Raw genomic sequence first — 22,043 nt, forward strand, 5'->3', positions numbered from 1 at the left:
TAATATATATTCTTTGAAATAGCAGTGATTCTGTAACTGTAGGCAGGTAGGGTGTGACTGGAGGGGGTGGGTCACTGGGGGTGTGCCTTGCCTTGGGGGCTTTTCTTTTGTCCTTGTGTAGGACCTTTTCCTCTTGACCACTCCTGAGCTGTTTCCCTCCACTGCACTCTTCTGCCATGATGTTCTGCCTCACCTCCGGCCCAGAACCATGGAACTGGCCATGTATGTATGAGTACCTGCTGGCAGGTACTCTACCACTGAGCCACAATCCCAGCCCAGTTCTTGTTTTCTTAAACACCAAATGCAATAAGCAGTTAGCCTGTTTTGGGGCTTGTTTTAGAGACAAGACTTACAAAGGTGGTTGAGTGATTATTTTTTTATTTAAAACAGTCTGTATGTCGTAGGTGGAAGCCTACATAACCCAGGGTGTCAAGGAGGCTCATAGTGTTCTACAAGAGGTCTGAGGTTTAGTTTTTCCACTGGAGGATTGATTTTCACAGTAGATAGTGGTTTGTTTGTCTGAAGCCTTATCTAAAAGGGTTTGCATTAAAGAATGGGATATATGGTAAGGTAAGAGTTTTCTCTGTTCTTTCAAAGACCATATTAAGTGCTTATTATGTGTCAGATGTTCTTCTAAGAGTCTGATTCATTGTCAGATTGTCAGTGTGCTTTTCTTCCTACATGTGCATATGTATATTTGGACAAACATGACTGTTTATGCATACATTTTTAATGAGGCTGTTGCCAAAAAACAATTTAAGACTGTTTCTGGCCATTAGAATACTTTACCTATTTGGTATGATGCCTTCTACCTGACAAGATACTTCAACATAAATAATTTCCACTGATCTTTGTTACATACCTCTGTAGTAGGTTGATATCTGTTTTTCAGATGCTACAAACATGATCAAGCCCAGTTGGCAAGGTTCAAAACTAGAACCACTCTGACTCCAGAACCCTTGCTTTTTGCCTGTGTATATGTATCTCCCCAAACTATCTGCTGTCCCTGACTTACATTCTCCATTTGGGACTTCATGCAGGGACTTCTTGTAGGACAAGCCCTCAAATGTGAGAAATAACTCAATGGTGGTTAAAAGAGTAGTATTAGGAGTAGTCAGCAACTTGTCCTTGTCATTAATTATTTACGAACAATCACTGTTCTTTCAAAGACCATATTAAGTGCTTATTATGTGTCAGATGCTCTTCTAAGAATTGAAAAGTAAAAAAAAAAAAAAAAGAAGACCAAGGTCTTTGCTTTAATTGTGCTTGGATTCCAGTGGGGTGAGATAGACTACACATAAATTATATACTAAGAGCAATGAAGAGAAGTAGAGCATGAGGAGAATGAAGGGAAGTACTGTTTTTAGTAAGTTAGCTAAGAAAGGTGTCTTTACAAGATTCATTTAAGCAGACATGAACTGAATGGATTGAGAAACCAATTTGTGTGGCTTTTTGGAGTGGAAGTAATCTAGATCTAGGTTGAGGAAAAAGAATGTTCTGAATCCTGAGAAATGAACTCTTAGCATTTTCTGAATGGGTACATATCAGGGAAAGCCAAGGTGGACCTTGAGAAAGGTGGAGGAGGAGAAATGAAAGGTGTGTTCCAGGCAGAACTAAGTATGAACACCGGCATAGATGCAAGTGTTGTTAGAAGATAGAAGTGTAAGACTCGGAGAGGCCTTGGAGAGCATCTGGTTCAAACATTTTATTTCATAAGTGAGGAAATAGGGGCCAGAGAGGACCCAGGTCTAGATTTCCCAGATTTCCTGATTGTAAGACTGGTTCTGTCACTCTTCTCATTATACCACACCCTGTTTCCTTCTAAATTAGAACCAGTGCTAGATATTGGAATTTGAAATTTACTCTCCAAGTAATAACAAGTCCTTAAAAGCTAGTGATATAAGTGGTACAATGAAGAGAAATTTGGGCCTACGTGCAAAAAACCAGCATCCTCCAGGTCTGTCCCCATGCACTAGCTGATTTTGGATAAGTCCTTCTGCTCTCCCACTCTACTTTGTCATGTATAAAATGGGGAGGTTGGGATAAAATGTTCTCAAAGTAGGTCCTTTTCTGGGAAGAGACAGAATTTATGAGCAGTAAAAGTCATATTGGTGTGGACACTACTAGGCTGCTGTCCTCCCAGCTGGCCTGAATCTAGTGCTCCCAGATAATCAATGCTGATCAACTGCTTTCATCCGTGGGACTCCTGGCTCTCCTGAGCTTAGGCCACTTATTGCATGGAAGCTCTCTTTGTATTGAATGAAAAGGTCTCCGTGATGAGTGGTTAAATGTAAAAGCATGGTGCAAAGGGTAGGCTTTCTTTGAGTAAAATGAAACAAAAAATAAGACACACATAGTTTATTCACTTATTTCAATAAAGGAACTGGAAAAATTATATATGAAACTAATAAAGTAACCATCAATTTTTGCATTTGTGTGTGGGAATAGGTATATAGAAAAGAATGAAGGGACACTTCCAAACTCTTCATTTTTCTGAATTGTTTTTATTGTAGAATCATGTGAAGGTATTTAAATACTGTACTATATAAAGTGAACAATAAGAAAAATATTATTTTTTTGGAATAAATGATGAGTATTCTGTGATGAATCCTAACTTCAAAAATAACTGGGAAAGATAGAACAAATTTATTTGTTTGCATTTTTAGATTTGCAGATTCTTGACCTCGATGCAAACTAAAGCAAAATTTGAATTATTTTTCTCAAAGTCTCACTATTAACCTAAGTAGGCAAAGGAAGAAAAATTTTCCTCTGCTAGGGCAAAAATCCAACAAGAGGCTCTGAAAGGTCCAGAGAGGTATTTGACAGGATTGATACAATCTTTAAGAAAGAATTAGAGGTTAAGGATGAAAGAACTAAATTACCTTAAAGACTAAAAGGCAAGTTCCAATTGAACAATGCATCCCAGTGAGCACATAGTACAAGGGAAAGCCTTGGGAAAGCATTCTCAGAAACTAGTCTGGTTGTATGTGTGTATGTGTGTGTGTATGTTTGTGTTTTAAAAGTTTATTCAAGGTTTGCAAGTCTTGCATTTACCTTGAACCAAAGAACCAATATTTTAGCACTTAATGTTTTTAAAATACATATCTTCTAAAATATTTTAAAAAGTCCCTACATATTATATGAAAACCAGCTTCCTGTTAATAAAAGATATCTAATTAATATAGGTAGAGGTGGAGTGGACATCACTTCACTAATGACTTTCCAAAGTGTCAGGACAGATTGTGTTTAAATTCATTAGTTGCTGCCTCCAAAAGGGAATGTTTGCAGCACAAAGCCAGTGATTCAGAGTCACGAGAGTTGGAGCTCTGCTTTCTGGCAGCACATTCTGCTAGGTACTCTCACGTAGGAATGGAAGAACAGACCTCTTGCTGTGAATCTCACAAGGCCAGTACTGTAGGCACTGGGGCATTGTATAATGTCTTCATTATATCACTGGTTATATTACATGACTTAGGGGAATGACAAGAAAAGTTGCCACACAAATCATCTGTCTGGAAGTGTCTCTTATGAAGCACTGCTGTTTAAATTATGAAAAAGTTTTAGGCTACTGGGGTAGCCTGTCCAGGGTGACTACTCTTGTTATTAGTCATTTTTGAGGACGTGACTTTTTCAACAGGAGCAAGAAACTTGGTTAGTAAGTTTAGTAAGTGTAGTTTTGCCATCATACATAGGTTTTATATTGGTGGCAGAGCGTAGTGAGCAGCGAGATAGTGCAAATATCTGGGCTCATATACTCATTTAAGCTAGCATAAGGGGCAGAGCAGGAGAGGTAGAAAATGGTTATAATAGTGTCAAGGTGGGTAACCCAGCACCACTGATTCTAGGAACTCACCTGACTTTCCCAAGGCAGGGAGAGAACTATGGCAGATCATTTGCACCACTAACATTATCTTTGTTCTGCCTTAGCAAGTTTCCTAGCAGTTTACTTTTAGAAAAGGCCACATTTTTTTCTCAATAGTTTTTTTTTAAGAGAAAGAAATTTCAAAATAGATTTACATCATTTACAACCTTTTTACCATGATGTTCTATATAGAGTATAGAAAGCCTAAAGTGTTTGTTAAGATTTTTCAAGGTAAGCAGGGAGAATCAAAACACAGAAAATGTCTCATTTATACTTCAGATTTTAGTTTGCATATAAAATAAGTTATTTACTTTTTGTTTAGCAAGTTTCCCTGGAAGTAGAAATGGTTGCACTTGAGACTGAAATGCACAATGAAATTATTCCACGTTTCTCTTTAGATCAGGAGTGGTGAATCAGTGCAGATATTATCCTGTGCTCTTATGGACAAGGACAAATAGTCACAGTACTTTCCTTTTTGAGCCTGGACATAGCCTCAGAATGTTTCCCACTACAGTGTTTCAGACAGCCAGAATTAATCAATCAGAGCTGGTACAAAAGAAAAAATCTTGAGGGCACAGTGGTTCATGCCTATAATCCCAGTTTCTCTGGAGACTGAAACAGGAGGATGGTGAGTTCAAAGCTAGCCTCAGCAAAAGCAAGGTGCTAAGCAAATTAATAAGACCCTGTCTCTAAATAAAATACAAAATAGGGTTGGGGATGTGGCTCAGTGGTTGAGTGCCCCTCAGATCAATCCCTGGTACCAAAGGAAAAAAAAAAAGACAAAATCTGATTGTATTCTTGGACTAGATTTTAGTTTTATTATTGTATGTCATTTTAGTGCTTAATCTTACTCAGATACTCCCTAAATCTTTTAATTTCCTTTATCTAAGCAAGTAAAGAATAAATTTTATAGTTAAACTTTTCTGTTTCAAATATTTTTATTTAACTAAAAATCTTACACAGAACATGGTAGGTCCATATAACCTTTGCCCTTTGATTGTATGACACTCTTTTCACTCCTGGAGATTTTGACCCGTGGAATTACGGGATACCACCAGCACCTGTAGAGGTGGAGACTTCATTCAAAACAGAAGGAAGCCTAAGAAAGCATCTTTGTATGTTCAGTCTGTAACCACAGCCACCACTTAGCCAAGATTGCAGATCATGGAGCTTGTGGCAGAGTCCTATTTAGTTCTGTGTTACGCACAGAATGACCAGTCAGGTCATTCTCGTCACAGTGACTCTTTATCAGAGTTTTCTCTGGAGGCAGAAGTTTTGTTTTGTTTAAACATTTTATTTTTCCTGATTAAAAAAAGTACATGATCGTTGTGCCTTCTGTATCTCCTGTCATAGGGAAAATAAAAAGGTTTGCCTGTTGGGGCTGTGGGTGTCACTTAATGGTAGAGCACTTGCCTAGCATGTGTATGGCCCTGCGTTCAATACCCAGAACCTTAAAAACAAAATTTTTCTTCCCTGCAAATCTACCATCATGAGTTAATAATGGTAGTGGTGGAAGCTTAAGTAAATAATCTCTTCTGTTTATAAATTCAGTATATATTTATATAATTTATATATCTTATTTTATTCTCCCAATTGTTTCTAACAAAAAGCAGAAGGAGCAGATTGTTTTCTACCTTTGTAATATAGACAAGGGCTCATAGAGGTTATATGACTTTATTATGACCTCACAGAAAGTTAATGCAGAGTTACAAGTAGAACTCCTGCTTTTGACTCACTGATCTGATAAGAGTAGCCATCGAGTAGAAAAACTTGTGTTGTTTCCCAGAAGTATAGATAGAAGGACTGTAGGCTGTGGAACTGAACAAGCTCTTACTAGCTGAATAATTTTGGAAAAGTTACTGAATATTTCTGAGTCTGGCACATGGGAAGCTTGTAATAAGTGGTAGCTTTTATTGCTTTCTTAATGCTGTTCTTATGGCAGATAGCAGGGAGGGTGGGCTCTTGAGGACTGAATGGGTCATATTTGTTCTTCAGCTGTACTTTCAAATGGCTGCTGCTGATTTTGTTGCTGTCAAAGATCTATTCTTGTGGTGAAGTAGAGGAATGCAGCAGGCTACTTGTGCCATAGACTGGCTTTCTTCACACATAGGCCAAATACTTAGGGAAATGGGGAAAATAAATCCTCTGAGAATTATTTTTCTGTTTTTGAATTGTGTAAATAGAATAATGGCCATAAGATTTATTTTAATATTCTACAGAATAGTTACTGTATCCCCAAAGGGGGCCTATGCAGTATATATTTGGGGCATTTTTCCTGAATAAAATTTAATGTTCATTGTAAAGAGCCATGGACTTGCAATGTGTAGATTTGAGTCTAATATATTAGTTATGTGACCTAAAGTTAGTTAGTCATTTGATGTCTTCTGGGGATAATATGACTTGGCTTTTTTATCTTAGAGGGTTATCATGGGACTCAAATGACATGATCTATTCAGAAGCACTCCACAAATATTAGGCAGTATTATTTATTGCTGTAGTTTTCTATTTCATTATGAGCAGACCTAATTAAATCCTCTTTAGCATAGTGCCCCAAGGCCTAAGTTAATACATGTCAGAATCCTGCCCCGTTAGCATAGGAGATTAAGGAGGGAAGGAACTCCTGTATATAGAGTATAGAGAGATTTATTTAAGGTTTTTGCTATATAATTCTGATTATTTTTTACTCTGAAGTCTTCCATGCATGTGTGTGTGTACCACATGTACATGATTAAAGATATTCATCAAGAATGTATAAAAAAACTTAAAACTCAGTCATCAGAAGACTTTTAATTAAAATTTGGCAGAAGATTTGGGTAGACTATAAAAAAAGAAATACTGGTGTCAGATAAGCACATTAAAAGATACCCAACCCTTGTTAGTCATTAGGGAAACAAGTTAGAATTCTGAAATGCCACATGCCACTCACCAGAATAGTCTCTGGGAATTCTAAATATTGATGAACATGTACAGCGGTGAGAGCTCTCATACAGTGCTGAGTAGAATATATAATTATGTAGCTACTTTGGAAAAAAGTATACAGTTTATAAGAAAAAGGTTTATCTTATAAAATTAAGGATAAATTTACCAAAAGAACTAGCAATCTAATGTCCTAGATATTTACCAAAGGCAAATAATAATGTGTCAATAGGCTTTTACTCCAAGGTTAATTGCAGCTTTATTTATAATAACATAATTGTAGAAACAACCCAAATAAAAGTCCATTGACTCTTGACTAAACAAATTGTGGTGTGTGTTTATATGTGTGTGAGGTGTGTGTGTGTGTTTGAGATGATATATATAAGTGATATAGAATATATATGATATTATATCATGTCATATATATATGAACAATAATTCTCCCGGAGTAGATCTTAGTTGTATTTGTATAATTACTTCTATACTTGAATTCTCACATATTGCCAAGGAGGAAATTTTTTGAGGGGGGAAGGAGGTACCTGGGATTGAATTCAGGGGTACTTGACCACTGAGCCACATCCATAACCCGGTTTTGTATTTTATTAGAGACAAGGTCTCACTGAGTTGCTTAGTGCTTGACTAAATTGCTGAGGCTGGCTTTGACTTCACAATCCTCCTGCCTTTGCCTCCCTAGCTGCTGGGATTACAGGTGTGTGCCACTGCACCTGGCTAGAAATGTGTTTTAATGTTGGAGAAAACCTTTAACACTAGTACACTAACAGCCATCTGGGAGAATAGCTGAGTTTAGCCAGATGTGGATATGTGCCTTAAAGAAATAGATATTTCTTTGCACTAGTAGGGAGAAGTACCAAATCTCCTCACATTACATTTTAGAAAGTAGGGTGTCTTTTGAAAATTTTTGTTGGTTCAGTTTGATATATTTTAAACTTGAACATCACTCTATCCTGGGAGTGATGCAGGGAAATGCATGCCTGTGTGTGTGTGTGTGTGTGTGTGTGTGTGTGTGTGTGTGCGTGCGCGCGCGCGCGTGCATGTGTGTGCATGTTGGAGGTACACACATAAAAGGATTTTCATTAATGAATGAATGAGCTCCTTCTGAGGGCCTGCTCTAAAATCTAATGCTTCCTTGCGTATTATAGGCAATGGAGTTTGAAGGCTGGGCTGACACCCTCTTTCTTCTACAGTTCACCCTCTCCTGTGTGATGGGGTGAGTGTTTATCACCTTGTTAGCCGATAGTTTTCCTAGAGACATAGATTAGAGAAATTTGTTCAGGAGTTCATTTGCCTCATTTCCCAGTATATGTTTGGGCTCCTGAGTGTGTCAGCTTAGGATAATCAATTCCAGACTCAAGTGGTTTCATAGTACCACCTGGGAGTGTGCTCTTAAGGCTGCTGAATTGATCCCAAAGTCATGTTAGAGGAAGAAAAGAGCTGATATTTATCCATTGGCCTTGTCTATAATAAGCATCATTTTATTTCAGTATGCATTATTTTATCTATACATTGACAGTTTGACACATGTTGTTGTTCTCTTACCTATGAGAAAGCAGGCTCAAAAATTAATTATCAAAGTTTACACAAGCAGTAGATGGCAAGGCTGCATTTGACTTTGGAGCTAATTGACTTATCTCTACCATGTTGTCTTCTGTCTAGAAGAGAAGATGTAAAAGGCAAAGAGTATCTGCAAACATGCTTCTCTCCTCACTTTCATGTTTCTAAAATGTGTCCTTCCCTTAGCCAGTCAGCTCATCTGTGACTGGACCTGGCATAGTGAGCAGATGCTTTAGAATATAATGACATGCTTCCCTAGGATTAAGTCAGCTCAAAAACCTCAGAGGAAACCTAGGATTTCCAAGTGCTGCTACTTAGTTATTGAGGGAGCCTGTATCCCCTCTTAAAGTAGTTCCAGTTTGATTTTCTTCCATCCTTAAGAATCCCTCTTGCCTTCATCCTGTCCAGAGGTCACATTGTCCTCATGAGAGGTATACAAGTGAGCTAGGGTTGTGAGATCTGAGCTTTCTGTCTAGTAGGAAGCATGATTGCTAAAGAATACTCATCATTATAAGTAATGGTTTCATGGTTTTGTTGAGGGGATCAGAAAAACACCAGGACAGGAAATGGATGTGTGTTTCTCTTTAGAAGTCTTAAAAAATCTGAAGCTTCAATGTAACAACAGTGAGGTGAAGAAAGCTCACAGTTGCTCGATGACTAGAATGAGCTAGCATGGCCAATACTGGCTGTTTCTCTTGGCTAGAGATTATTTTAAAGTTAAGCACTGGGTCTTCATTATGATGTACCTTTTCCTTCTTCACCCTAGGTTCATCTTGATATATGCCACAGTGCTCTGCACTCAGTATAATTCTGCTCTTACAACTACAATAGTTGGCTGTATTAAGGTAAGTTGGAAAAAAAATACTAATAACTTTTTGGTATGTGCTTTTTTGACTATTGATCCTCTAAAATAATAATCTTTTTATGTTTTTATGTCCCATAATCCTCATTTCCTGTTCTATCTTATTAGTTTTGATGGGTTGTGTTGCATTTCTGAAAGTCTTTAAGAATTCAGGAAGGGCCTGGTCTGCTTGCAGGCAACTTAGCTCTGAGGAGTGCAGGAAAAGGAAAATGTATTATCTTAGAGTAGAGGAAGAAAGAAAATTTAGGCCTATTTGTGACAGGGCAGATGAATAGCTTAGTAGTGATAGGCCCATCCCATTAATGGAAGCAAGAACTGCTCTGTTTCACTGAGTTCTGGTATTCTATGTGAAGAGGTGCTGGCCACAAGCTAATCAAGGGTGCTTTTCTTATGACTGAGCCAGACCTTATATGACCCACTTTTAAAAATTGTGTCTGACATTTTCAGTAATGTTGCTTCCTCCTGAACTGTTTTATTTGAGGGAGACTCATTTGTCTTCAGCCAAGAGAGCCAAGTTGATTTGAGTATTGAGCTAAAGTTCACTGAAGCCTGAGGCCTCTTTCATCTGATTTTGTGATTCTAGCTCTTTAAGATCAAGGAGGTCATGGCATATTTGAATTAGCCAAGTGGGTTTACTTTCTAAAAAAGACAAGACAGAGAGGTAGGTCCATGATCATTTGGGAAGAAGAGGATGGTTACTTTGGTGGCTTCCTTTCTGATGCTTCAATAGTCATCAGTAGAGGTAACATTTTTACTGACTACTAAGTAAAACATGCCCCCAGTGGAGTGGGGCCCATCCCTGGTGTTCTGCACCCCCAGTGGAATGAGGCCTGCCCAATCTCCTGTTAGAAATCAGATTGGGTTATAATTTCCCAAAGTCTGTAGCTTCAAATCATGAAATTAGAGTGTTTGACATGAATAGAATTCTAAATTAAGCTATAACAAGTCAACTGTGTGAATTCTCCCAGAAAGCTAAAGACAAGGGACTGGGCTGACTGAGATAGTTTTAGCCCCTCAAAGTAGCTCTCTTCTGTGTTTTGGTTTTGCATAGTTGATGCTTCAAGAGCAAAGTGGACGGCTTGTATCTTTAGAATAAGAGCAGTTAGAACATAGGAGATAGGGCATTTGGTACCATGTTTTAGCTAAGGAGAAGGATGGGGTAGGAAAGCCTATGTTTGGTTTAAATAATTAAATGACTTGCTTGGAATTTCTAAGTGTGTACTTTATTGTTGTGAACCTGGGATACACACACAGTGATACCTAATGTGCGTCCATACTTTTCTTTTGTTATACTTTTGATATAATTTTGATATATTCTGTTGATATAATTAAGTAACCAAGGATTTACTCAGTCCCAAGGGAGTAGATTTATTTCAGACCTTTGAGGGAAAAACTGTATTGCCGGATTAATTGCTTTTGCTCCTCACTGCTGCATGGTCTCACTGTTGAAGGAGAGCTAATAGATGGGAGTTAGAATCTACCAAAGCTACAGTGGTACTTCTTTCATTAACTTTTCTGCTTTTCTTTTACTAGCTTTTCTGCTCAGCTGTTCTTTCAGGAGGCTTTAAGCTTCTTTCTGTTCTTAAGGATCCCAACTTCACAAACCCTCTGTCAGATTCCTCATTTCTCTTTGGTGAGGTGTGATAGGAAAATCAATTAGTATTTCTGGTTAAAAAAGGAATCCCCAGGACTACTCCAGATAAACTAAATCACAATCTGTAGAGTATAACCTGGAAATCTTCATTTTTAACAAGGTTTCCAGGTAATTCTCAGATACACTAAAGTTGGAGAATTGCAGTCTTAGTTTTGAGCTCACAGTATACTCTTCTGTGCTTCCTGTAACATTCTGTCTGGGGGAGGTTGGTGTCCTCCTGATAGCAAATGTTGCTTAAGATACCCTAATATATACCTACAATTTTTCTGATTTTGAGAAGCAAGTTGTGTTCTCGGTAGGCCCCCCTCCTTTCTGAAGTTTCTTGCACAGTTTATGCAAAATAATTCACTTTCTCCCTGTATCTTTGTATTCTAAGAGAGGTCCTGTTATTTACTTTTCCAGCATACCTATTGGCTTTGTTTACTATTACAAAATACATATATTTTATCCTTCAGTAAGAAAATCTGCTCTAGGGCTAGGGCTGTAGATCAGTGGCATAGCACTTGGTCTGATGTACTGGGTTTGATTCTTAGCATACATAAAAATAAACAAATAAAATAAAGTCCTGATGTCTATCTACAAATACAAGAAGAAAAAAAAAACTGATGTAAGGTAACTTGCTGTCACTGTCCTTAGACCTAGAAGAAGCTGGTGTAATTTTGAATGCTCTCTGAAAGAGCACTCTTATGAGAGTTATTTTGAAGTTTTGTTTTTAGTTTTTGTTTTTTTCACTACTGAAGATTGCACCAATGGTCTTAGCTAGGCAAGCAGTCTACCACTAAGCTATAACCAAGTCCTGGCCTTTAGGCCTGATCCAGGAATGTTGCTACATTGACAGTTTATGGTAGTTTCAAAAGAGAGGGAAGCAGTAACTTATGAATAAAAAAGAAGGAATATTTGAAAGGAATTGAATGATAGTTTAAACTTTAGAAAGTTGTTTTCTGCTTTTTTAATCTGAAGATAATTAAAGAGAGCTGGATGTTTATACATAGGAGTGTCAGAAGTGATTTTAGATACAATACTTCAAAATGACTTCCCATGTGTTATTGAAGATAGCAAGGAAAATTTCTCTAATAATAGTCTTCATGTTGGCAAAGTTCCCATCATCCCCTTTTTCCTTTTTAAAAGAAGAGGAAAGATGTTTGCATGTTAGCATTCTTTCATCCTTTATTCTTTCTCTCATAATCAGTAGTTATCCCAATCAGAGTAAAAAGCCATCTGTCAGCCATCCCACAAGGCAGGGAAAGTTTGATAATCTTGTTAATGATTTACAAGCATTTACTTCTGGAAAAATAATTTGGGAACAGGCTAATGTCATTGACTCCTTACTGATGTCCTTGTTCATACTACACTCACTTTAGGGTTAATGGGTTTATGTTGTTACTGTTTTTTTTTTTTTTTGTATTTTAAGGTATTTAAGGTCACAGCATGGATGAGTTTATATGTACATTTAAAAAACTTGGTTAAACCTATGTAACAATATATCACTTTTTTTCTTTTTAGAATATATTAATAACTTACATTGGAATGGTCTTTGGTGGAGATTATATTTTCACATGGACAAATTTCATTGGCTTAAATATCAGGTAAGTAAAAATGTTTAATTAAATATAACCTCATTGACAAATAGGGTTTAGATACTCAAAATAATGTCACAGTAAGCTTGCATTATTTAATGGCAAATTTATTTACTTATTAAATAATATTTATGGAATGCTTACATTGTGCTAGATATTTAATGTCTCTGCATAATGCTTTTTGAGAAAAAGGGAGAAAATAATTCCATATTCTGTGCACAGTATTTAGGAAATCTTTTCTGGTAGGTGAACTCCCTTTATTTAGCTTTCAAAGGACAGTTGTTTAATTATACTAGCTGGCAGTGAAGCATTCTCAAAAATTAAGAGCTAAAGAATTCCACCTCTTGGGCTAGGGTTGTGCATCAGTGGTAGAGATTTGCCTTGCATGTGTGAGGCACTGGATTGGATCCTCAGCACCACATATAAATAAATAACGATATTGTGTCTATCTGTAACTAAAAAAAAAAAAAAAGAAAAGAATACCAGCCCTGTTACAATTGATTTGTATATATCAGTAACTTTCTTTAGATCTTACTTAATCTTTATCAGTTCAGATATTTATGAAAAATCATTTCTAGTTTTGGCAATTTGAATTTCATGGTTTTAAATGTTAGTTATATGCCTAAAAATTATCACGTTTATATTTGGGATAGACTCCTGTTCTAAAATTAAATTTGTTTAACAGCCTACTTGACATATCTAGCTGACCTGTCCAAAACTGAGCTCCTTTTATTTCCTCCACTTCTCCTCCACCCACTGTCTCTATCATCTTGGTTGTTGGAGATGCTATCCTTCTAGATGCTCAATTCAAAAACTTTGGAGTTACCCTTGACTTTCCTATCTTGTATCCAATGTCCAGTGTGGTAGCAAATTTTGTTGGCTTTATCTTCAGAAAATATCCAGCAAAGGATCACTTCTCACCTTCTGCATTACTTTCATCATCATTTAACCTCAGCATCTCTGGTCTTGATTTTTACCCTAGTGTTAAATACTTGTATGCATGGTTTGACCAATGAACCTTCCTCTTCCCAGTCAATTCTCAACAGAATAGTCAGTGTAGGCATATCAAAGGTAATTTGATCATTCTTTCAATTCTCCCAATAACTACCATAGCTTTCTAAGTCCTTGCTAGATCCTGTAAGATCTGTCCCCTTTACCTCTCTAACTTGAGCTCTTACCTTCTCTCTTACTCCACTTCATCCACTTAAACCTCTTGTTGTTCTCTAGAATGTTGAGCATGCTCTCTTTTTATGGCTGCTGGATTAGATTTTTCTTCTGCCTGGAACATTTGCATGCCTTATTCCTTTATATCTGTAAATTTTTGCCCAAATGTTACCTTCTCAAGTAAATCCACACTGACCACCTTATTTTAAAGCGCAATGTTCATTCTTTTAACACTCCTTTCTTTCTTTTAACATCCTTTACCTGCCTCTTCTACTTATCTTTTCCAGACATCACCATCTAATATCATGTATAATTTGCTTACTTTTATTTACTATTTCTGTCTCCCCTGCTAGAATGTAAGTTCCATGAGGATAGAAATCTCTGCTTTTATTGTTCACTGATGTTTTTCAAGCTTCTAGGATGAGTCCTGATAGTTTCTTACTGAATAATTGCTTTCTGAATTCTGATGGATTAGTAAATAAGCACTTTGGGAACTGTAAGGATCTCTAGTAGTATAGGTAATATCTTTTTAACCTGCAGCAAATTGTTTAACTTCTCTTATCTTTTAGTTCTTAAAATGTAAACCAATGATAATAACTATTCTATCTTCCTGATGAATCAATATGAAAATTAATATTAATATTAATATTAACAGGTTAATAAATCATCTTTGGCCTTTCCCTGACATGTATTTGCCACTGTTGTTGTCTGTCTTTTAGAGGAAAAGTCATTTGTTATTTGAAGGATCAGGGGTTGGTAGGAGGATTGGTATAGTATATAGATAACTGAAGAATGAATATTTTAAGAGGTTGAGTTTGAGACCTTGATTGGAGTTGCATTGATGCTTCCCTTCTTTGTGACTTTGAGTAAATTGTTCATCCCTTCTGAGTTTGTTTTCTTATGTGTTGGGAATGAAAATAACTATTTCTTTAGAGATGTTAGAGTGAAACAATGATAAATGTAAAGTACCCATTCACTCCTTAATATCAGTCTTAATATTTCATGAATATATATGAAGAAGGGTCAAGATGGGGTAAAATGGAGAATCTGTTCTGAGTGTGCCCTGAATTTCATTTTTAAAAATCTGAATTAAAGGATCATGTGACACAAATATATACCCAACTCAGGGATGAATTGGTTTTCTTTTTGTCTTCCTTGAAATAAATGATATAATGGTCAAAATGAAGTAAGAACTTCTGTTTCAGATCTCTGCCACTCAAATCTCCTGTAAGATTGAAAAGTTAGATATCAATATACAAAAAACTATTGTATTTCTGTATATTAAACCATCTGAAAAAGAAATTAAGAAAACAATTTTATTTACAATAGCATTAAGAATAAAATATTTATAAATAAATTTAACGAAGAAAGCAAAATATTTATTACACACTGAAAACTATGATACATTGATTAAAAAAAAAGACCCCCCCGCCCCCCATGCGCTATTAGAAAGATATTGTATATTCTTTCTTCAAGACTTAATATTGTTAAAATGCCCATACTACTCAAAGCAGTGCACAGATTTAAGTGATATTCCCATCAAATCCAAATGGTATTTCTTACAGAATAGAAAAAAGTCCTAAAATTCATACAGAGTATCAAAAGACCCAAGAACAGCCAAAGCTGTCTTGAGAAAAAATAAGATAGAGGTACCACATTTTCTGATTTCAGAATTTATTACTAAACTGAAGTAATTTAATAAATAGAGTTCTGGCATAAAGCCTTCTGGGCGAACAAAATAGAGAACCCAGAAATTAACCCACATATTTGTGATCAATTGATTTTTGACAAAGATGCTAAGAGCATACAGTGGGGAGAGGATAATGTTTTCAATAAATGGGGTTGGCAAAATGGATATCCACATGCAAAATAATGAAATCACTTTCTTATCTTTCACTATATACAGAAATCAACTCAAATTGGTTTAAAGACTTAAGCATAAGACCTGGAACTGTAAAATCCCTAAGAGAATGAGGACAGTACTTCATGACCTTGGTCTTGAGTTCATGGATCTGGCATTAAAAGCACAGGCAAAAATAGATAATTGGGACTACATTAAATGAAAAAGCTTTGGCACAGTAAAGGAGACAGCAGAGGGATAAAGCTACCCACAGAATGGGACAAAAGACTTAACAAACCATGTAGCTGATAAAGGGTTAATTTCCAAAATACTTAAGAAATCCACATAACTCAATAGCAAAAACATAACCTGATTAAAAATTGGGCAAAGGCATTCTTCAAAGAAGACATACAAATGACTGGCAGGTATAGGAAAAAGTGCTTAACATCACCAATATCAGAGAAACACAGATCAAAACTACAGTGTAGTACCATCTCATACCTTTAAGAATGGCTACTATCAAAAAACAAAAGACTAGTGTTAGCAGTGGTGTGGAGAAATTGGAATCCATAGAATATGGGTGGAAATGTTCAGTTGCCATGGAAAACAGTATGGAGGATCCTCAAAACATTAAAAGTAGAAATGCCATATGACCTAGCACTTCCACTCCTGGGCATACATCCACAAGAATTGAAATCAGGATCTCATAGAAAAATCTGTACTCGTGTTCATTCCAGCATTATTCATAGTAGCTAAGATATGGAAACAACCCAAATTTTCACTGATACATAGATTTTAAAAATGTGAAATGAAATAGTATTCAGCCTTAAACCAAGAAAATCCTATCATTTTCATTATCCTGGATGGACCTGAAAGACATCATACTCAGTGAAATAAGTCAGTCATGGAAGGACAAATAATGCATGACTCCACTTGTTTGACTGTTTTTACAGAAACAGAAAATAGGATGATGGTTGTCAGGAAATGGGAGGAGGGAGAATGAGGAGGAGATGTTCAGTGGGTATGAAGTTATCACAATATATAAATAATAGATATGTATTGACATTGTAGCACCTATATTAATGTAGTGTTGGACACTTAAAATTTTATTAAGAGGGAAGATCTCATGTTCAGTATTCTTACTACAAAAAGAAAATAAAAAGGCAAAGGGACACAGGGCACTTTTAGAACTGATGGAGATGTTCACTACCTTGATTTTGGTGATAGTATCAGAGGTGTATGTATACATAAATTTGTATTCATTAAATGTATGTAAGTTTTATATATATAAAGCTACAAAATAAATAATTGAAAGATGTAGGCATTTACGTATCACTCACACCTCAGTAAAACTATTAAATAAATAAATAATATAGTTTTTTAATGTATTAATCATATCTCAAAAATGCTATAAAATAAAGAAGTAAATAAATAAAAGTTAGGTTATCTTTTTTTCACATTTCAGGTTATTTAAAGAAAACCTCCTAGGTATCTGAATGTGTTGAAATATTATAACATGAATCTTCTAATATGTATCAAAAGGAACATCTTGAAAATTGTTCTAGTGGAGTTATTGTAACAGGTAGTTCTGGTTAATTATATAGTCTTGGTTCAAGTTTTTTAAGTGGTACCATTTTATTAGACTATATGACAATGATGTCGATGGTATTCTTGACATTTTTAGTAATTTCTAATTGCTTTCACATTTCATTTGTAATAAATTTTAAAGTTCCATATTTCTCTTTAATCCCCCCCATTTTATTACAAGGCTAGGGAGATATATAATATGCTTTATTCAGCCAATTAGGACTCAAATTCTTTGCAGAGTTGGGATTTTAATTTAGGTATCCTGACTCCTATTTAAATATTTCCATTATAATGTGTTCATTAGCTTTTGGCAAGGAAAGTATATTATCTTATATATCCCCACTTTTTCTCTTCAAAATGAAAATTATGACTTCATTTCCTACCTTTCTTTTAGTTTTCTTCCACTAGTCAGTAAGCAGAATCAGAGATTGTAGATACTTTTTTCATATATAATATATAAACCAAACTTAACAGCCAGGCATAGTGGGGCACACTTGTAATCTCAACAACTCAGGAGGCTGAGACAGGAGAATTGCAAGTTCAAAGCCAGCCTCTGTAATTTAGTGAGACCCTATCCCTCTCACACCCCCAAAAAGGGGCTGTGGATGTGGTTCAGTGGTTAAGTGCCCCAGGGCTCAATCTTCAGTACGCAAAATAAACAAACAAATCCCATATTTACAGGAGCTACTTATTAGATTTCACTTTGTTTGAAAATGATGTCAGTTAATACTTGACAGACTGTGCTTTGAAGAAAATCACTAATAGAACTGTATTCTTAAAATAACCTATGATTACACTTGGACATATCTTGCTCCCCTGCACCCTTCCTAGTATTTTTGCTGTTTTAAGAAAAGTTTTTGAAAAGCCCTCTCTGGTATGATTCAGGTGCTAGAGATAGGAGGCTTAGTATCTTTTCAGGCTTAATCCAATGTTGATTCTGTGATTTAGGGAGGGTTTTTGTTATGGGTAGTTGTGGTGGTGTTTTTTTTTTTCCTGATCTGAGCTATAATGTATGATTAAATATATCAAAAGTGTACTGTACTGGGTTTTGACAAATGTATACACTCCTATAACCACCACCACAATCAAGAAACAAAACAATCTATTGCCCTCTAAAATCTCCTCTTGCCCTTTTTCATTTAGCCCCTCCCACTCCCCTGAGATCCCAGTGAAGGTGTTTTCTGTCTGTATGGTTTCCACAATGTTATGTAAATGATGTTTGTAGCTTTTTTTAAAAAATTTTAAATACCCGAGATTGAACTCAGGGATGTTTGGCTACTGAGCCACATCCCCAGTCCTGTTTTTTGTTTTTATTTAGAGACATGGTCACACTGAATTGCTTAGAGCCTAGCTTTTGCTGAGGCTGGCTTTTGAACTCCTAAGCTACTCTTTCACATGTATTGCTCTTTTAGCTAGTGTACTGCACACAAGTTTTCTTTTTTTTTCTTTTTAAGTTGTAGATGGGCACAATAACTTTATTTTTATTTATTTATTTTTATGTGGTGCTGAGGATAGAACCCAGGGTCTCAAATGTGTGAGCCAAGCGCTCTACCACTGGGCTACTGCTCCAGCACTCCATCTATGTTTTTGCATGTATCATTTTTATTGCTGAGTACTGTCCTATTGAATGGAAATTCTACTGTATCCTTCCAACATTTGAAAGACATTGGGCTGTTTGCAGTTTTTAGCTATTATATGTTAGTTGCTATAGACATTTACTTAGAAAGGTGTGTATATAAGTTTTAATTTTAATGGGATAAATGCTTAGGAGCAAAATTTCAGGGTTGTAGTGTAAATACGTTTAACTTTATAAGAAATTCCCAAACTGTTTTCCAAGTGACAGGGCCATTTTGCACAGCCTCCAGCAATGTATTAGAGTCCCAGGTGCTCCATCTCTTGACCTTTGAGATTATCCACAGGGTTTTGTTGTTGTTGTTCAGTCTTTTAATTTTAACAATTATAATAGGCCTGTAAAGGTATCTCTTTATGATTTTAATTATTTCCCTAATGACTGATGTTGCTGAGTATCATTTCATGTGCTAATTTGCAGTTTGTATATATTCTTTGGTAAAATGATATTTTCCCCATTTCCAAAATTTGGTATATATTTTTTCTTCTTAAGTTTTTAGAGTTCTATGTATATTGTAGTTACAAATCCTTTATCAAATATATGATTTGCAAAGATTTTTTTCCCAGTTTAGGGCTTTTCATTAACAGTCTTTTTTGACAAACAAAATTACAAAATGTAGATAAAGTCCCAATTTGTCAATGGCCCTGTGAGATAGGTACTGTAACTTCCATTTCACAGAGAAACTAGGAAATTTACCCTATATTACCCAGCTGTTAAGAGATTTGTCCATGAGTCTTCTGAGTCTTCATTGTTAACCACAATATTGTTAGTAAACAGTAGATAGATGAATGAATTAATATTATTTTCATATCCCTTCATAATGTGAACCACATTAGTTTATGTGCTCTTAAACCAGGTACCTTTTGAGTAACAAAAACCAATTTACTGTCTCCACAGTCTCTGGATGGGACATGGTGCAGCTCAGAATACAGCTGTAGAGTTGCTTCCCAGGACTTTGGTCTAGCTACTGAGCTTAGCGTTCTCATTTTGGACTCTTTTGCCTGTTTCTTTAGAAGTCTCTGTGGCTTCTTAGTGCTAGGCTGCTTCTCTTCTTGAATAATTCCATCCTTATAGTTTGTTCTGGTTTCTGCCTTTTCCTGAAGAGCTTCTTCATAAGTTCTTCTTTCCTCAGTGTCTTGCTCATTTGGAAATAGAAAAGGATTTGTTTTGTGTCATCAGTTAGTTGCTGCTGATGTAACACTTAACCAGTCTTCTCACTGGAAGACCTTGTACTTTTGAGTAGGTGATAGGGAGGAAAGCTAACTCCTTAGTTAATGTTAAAGTTCATAACAGAATAGAGTTGAACTGAAATGTAGCAAAAAAAAAAAATCTTGTGCTTTGTTGCTCATACTGCCACTACCTCTCTATGATTCAGTTTTCATAATGTCAGTTTTCCCATCTCTAAAATGTGGGGCTTGAGCTAGACTTGTCTTTATTAGTTCTGCCACTCAGCTTCTTTGAGTGAGTCCCCAGGATATTCTGAAGGAGGTGTGTTAGGTGGTCAGGAGGTCTGAGGTTCTTTTGCAAGAGATTCAAGAATTTGAAGGAAGTTTGTCTACATGTGGAAAACACATAGCATGTATTCTTGTAGTTCTGATGTGGGTCTTTCACCCATATTTATGGGTTTTTGAGAGTAAAGAAAGAAGAACACAGAAGCAAGGAAGAAAATAATGGAAATACTTTTGTCTCAAGATGTCGAAAGAGCAAAAAAAAGGACTGTTCCTGAAAGTCTAAGAAAACTTCTTCCAAAACACCCAAACAGAAGGAATTGATAGGAAACAAGTATCCAGACATATTTCTTTCCTTGACTTTTCTGTAGTGCAGTCTTCCACGAACTTGTGTATACACATAGAACCTTAATAGAGTTCTGATCTGAAAGAGAGCATTTGCCCGACTCTTACCAGTTAATAAAGAAAATAATATCCTTGTCAAGGGCTGTGAAACATCACAACAGGGTTTGCAAAACTTTTTGGCTTTTAAAAAATTTATTCCTGGGCAAACTTCAAAAACTCCTAGGCAGATGGAATGGTTCCTATTCTAGCCAGACTTCTGTAATGAAAGCACTTTTATTTTTAACGTTCGTGCAAAGATCAACAGTTATTTTAGTATAGAAATGATATTACTAGGCACCTGGGAAGACTAAAGGGAGTTATTACTGTTTGTTGAGCACCTGGTATATGACAGCCCCCTTTTCATTTCATGAATTCATCCCCTACTTCACATCAGAATGAAACTGGGGCTCAAAGAGGTGTAATAACTTGCCTGAGGTCATGGAGCTACTATAGTAAGAAGCAGAGGGGACACAAGATGAGGGTTTATAATGACCCAAAACTGGATTTCAGACATTTCTGAAGTCTTGCTTACCTCCTGCCTTACTACTGCTCTTTTCTCTCTCCCTTGGAAGGCAGGGTAAAAGTCAGCTGTGAACCCATTCTGTACATATGTTAAAGGAAGTGATTGCTTAGTGCATGGCAAAACCAAAGATGAATTTCGTTTTGGGAGTTTGTAATCTACCCAGGAACCCACTGTTTATCAGCACATGCTTGGTAGATGCCTCCCACACAACCAGACATTCTTTTAGGTAATGAGAATAGCACTACACTAAAAACAAATTAAAATTTTTCCTTCTAAAGGTGGAGACAAAATAAAGATAAATGAGTGAAATATGTTTGGTTAGTTGGAGATAAATAATAATAAAGAAAAATAAAGGGAGGAAGTGGGTTAAGGAAATTTTGGGGAGTGGGGAGCACCTACTGAGAAAACTAGATTTCATGTAAAGATCTAAAGGAGTTGAGGTAATGAACCATGCTGATTCTGGATGGAAGAGTAAGTGAAAGAACCTGAAGTGGGAATGTTCCTGGAATATTCTAGAAACAAGGAGACTAATGTGGCTGGCATGGAATGAGTAAAAGGAGATGGGACCATGAGAACCATGTGTTAGACTAGTAGATTAGGGCGGACCTTTTTAGTCATTACAAAATGATTTTTGATAGATAGATGTTGGAGAAGTTTGAACAACTGATATGATCTGACTTAGTTTTAGCCACTATGTTGAGATTACCCTAAAGGAGTAGGAGAAATGTGGAATAATTATGTTAATTGGCAATAACTTTCATTTATATAGGGATCATACTGCATTTATGGTAACATTAAGCACTTACGTGGCATTGACAGCAGTAACCACTTTTTGTACAATCTCTCCAAAGAACTTTCATAACTATCATCACATTAAATGTCACAAAATAGCTGGCATCAGTAATACAGATTGTGTGGTCTCAGAAAATAAAATCATACGAAGCTGCTTGGAAAATGTCATAGAAGAAAGGATATTTGATGAGAAGGCAGGATTAAGAGATATGGAAAGAGAAGGATGGGTATT

At 36.1% G+C, this 22,043-nt stretch overlaps 1 pseudogene; it reads left to right on the forward strand.

Annotated features, from left to right (window-relative positions):
• LOC143640186 (nucleotide sugar transporter SLC35D2-like) overlaps positions 1–22,043 on the forward strand; it is a 46,864-nt pseudogene that overhangs the window by 12,088 nt on the left and 12,733 nt on the right.

The sequence above is a fragment of the Callospermophilus lateralis genome, unplaced genomic scaffold (assembly GCF_048772815.1).
Source record: "Callospermophilus lateralis isolate mCalLat2 unplaced genomic scaffold, mCalLat2.hap1 Scaffold_130, whole genome shotgun sequence".
NCBI classification, from domain to species: Eukaryota; Metazoa; Chordata; class Mammalia; order Rodentia; family Sciuridae; genus Callospermophilus; species Callospermophilus lateralis.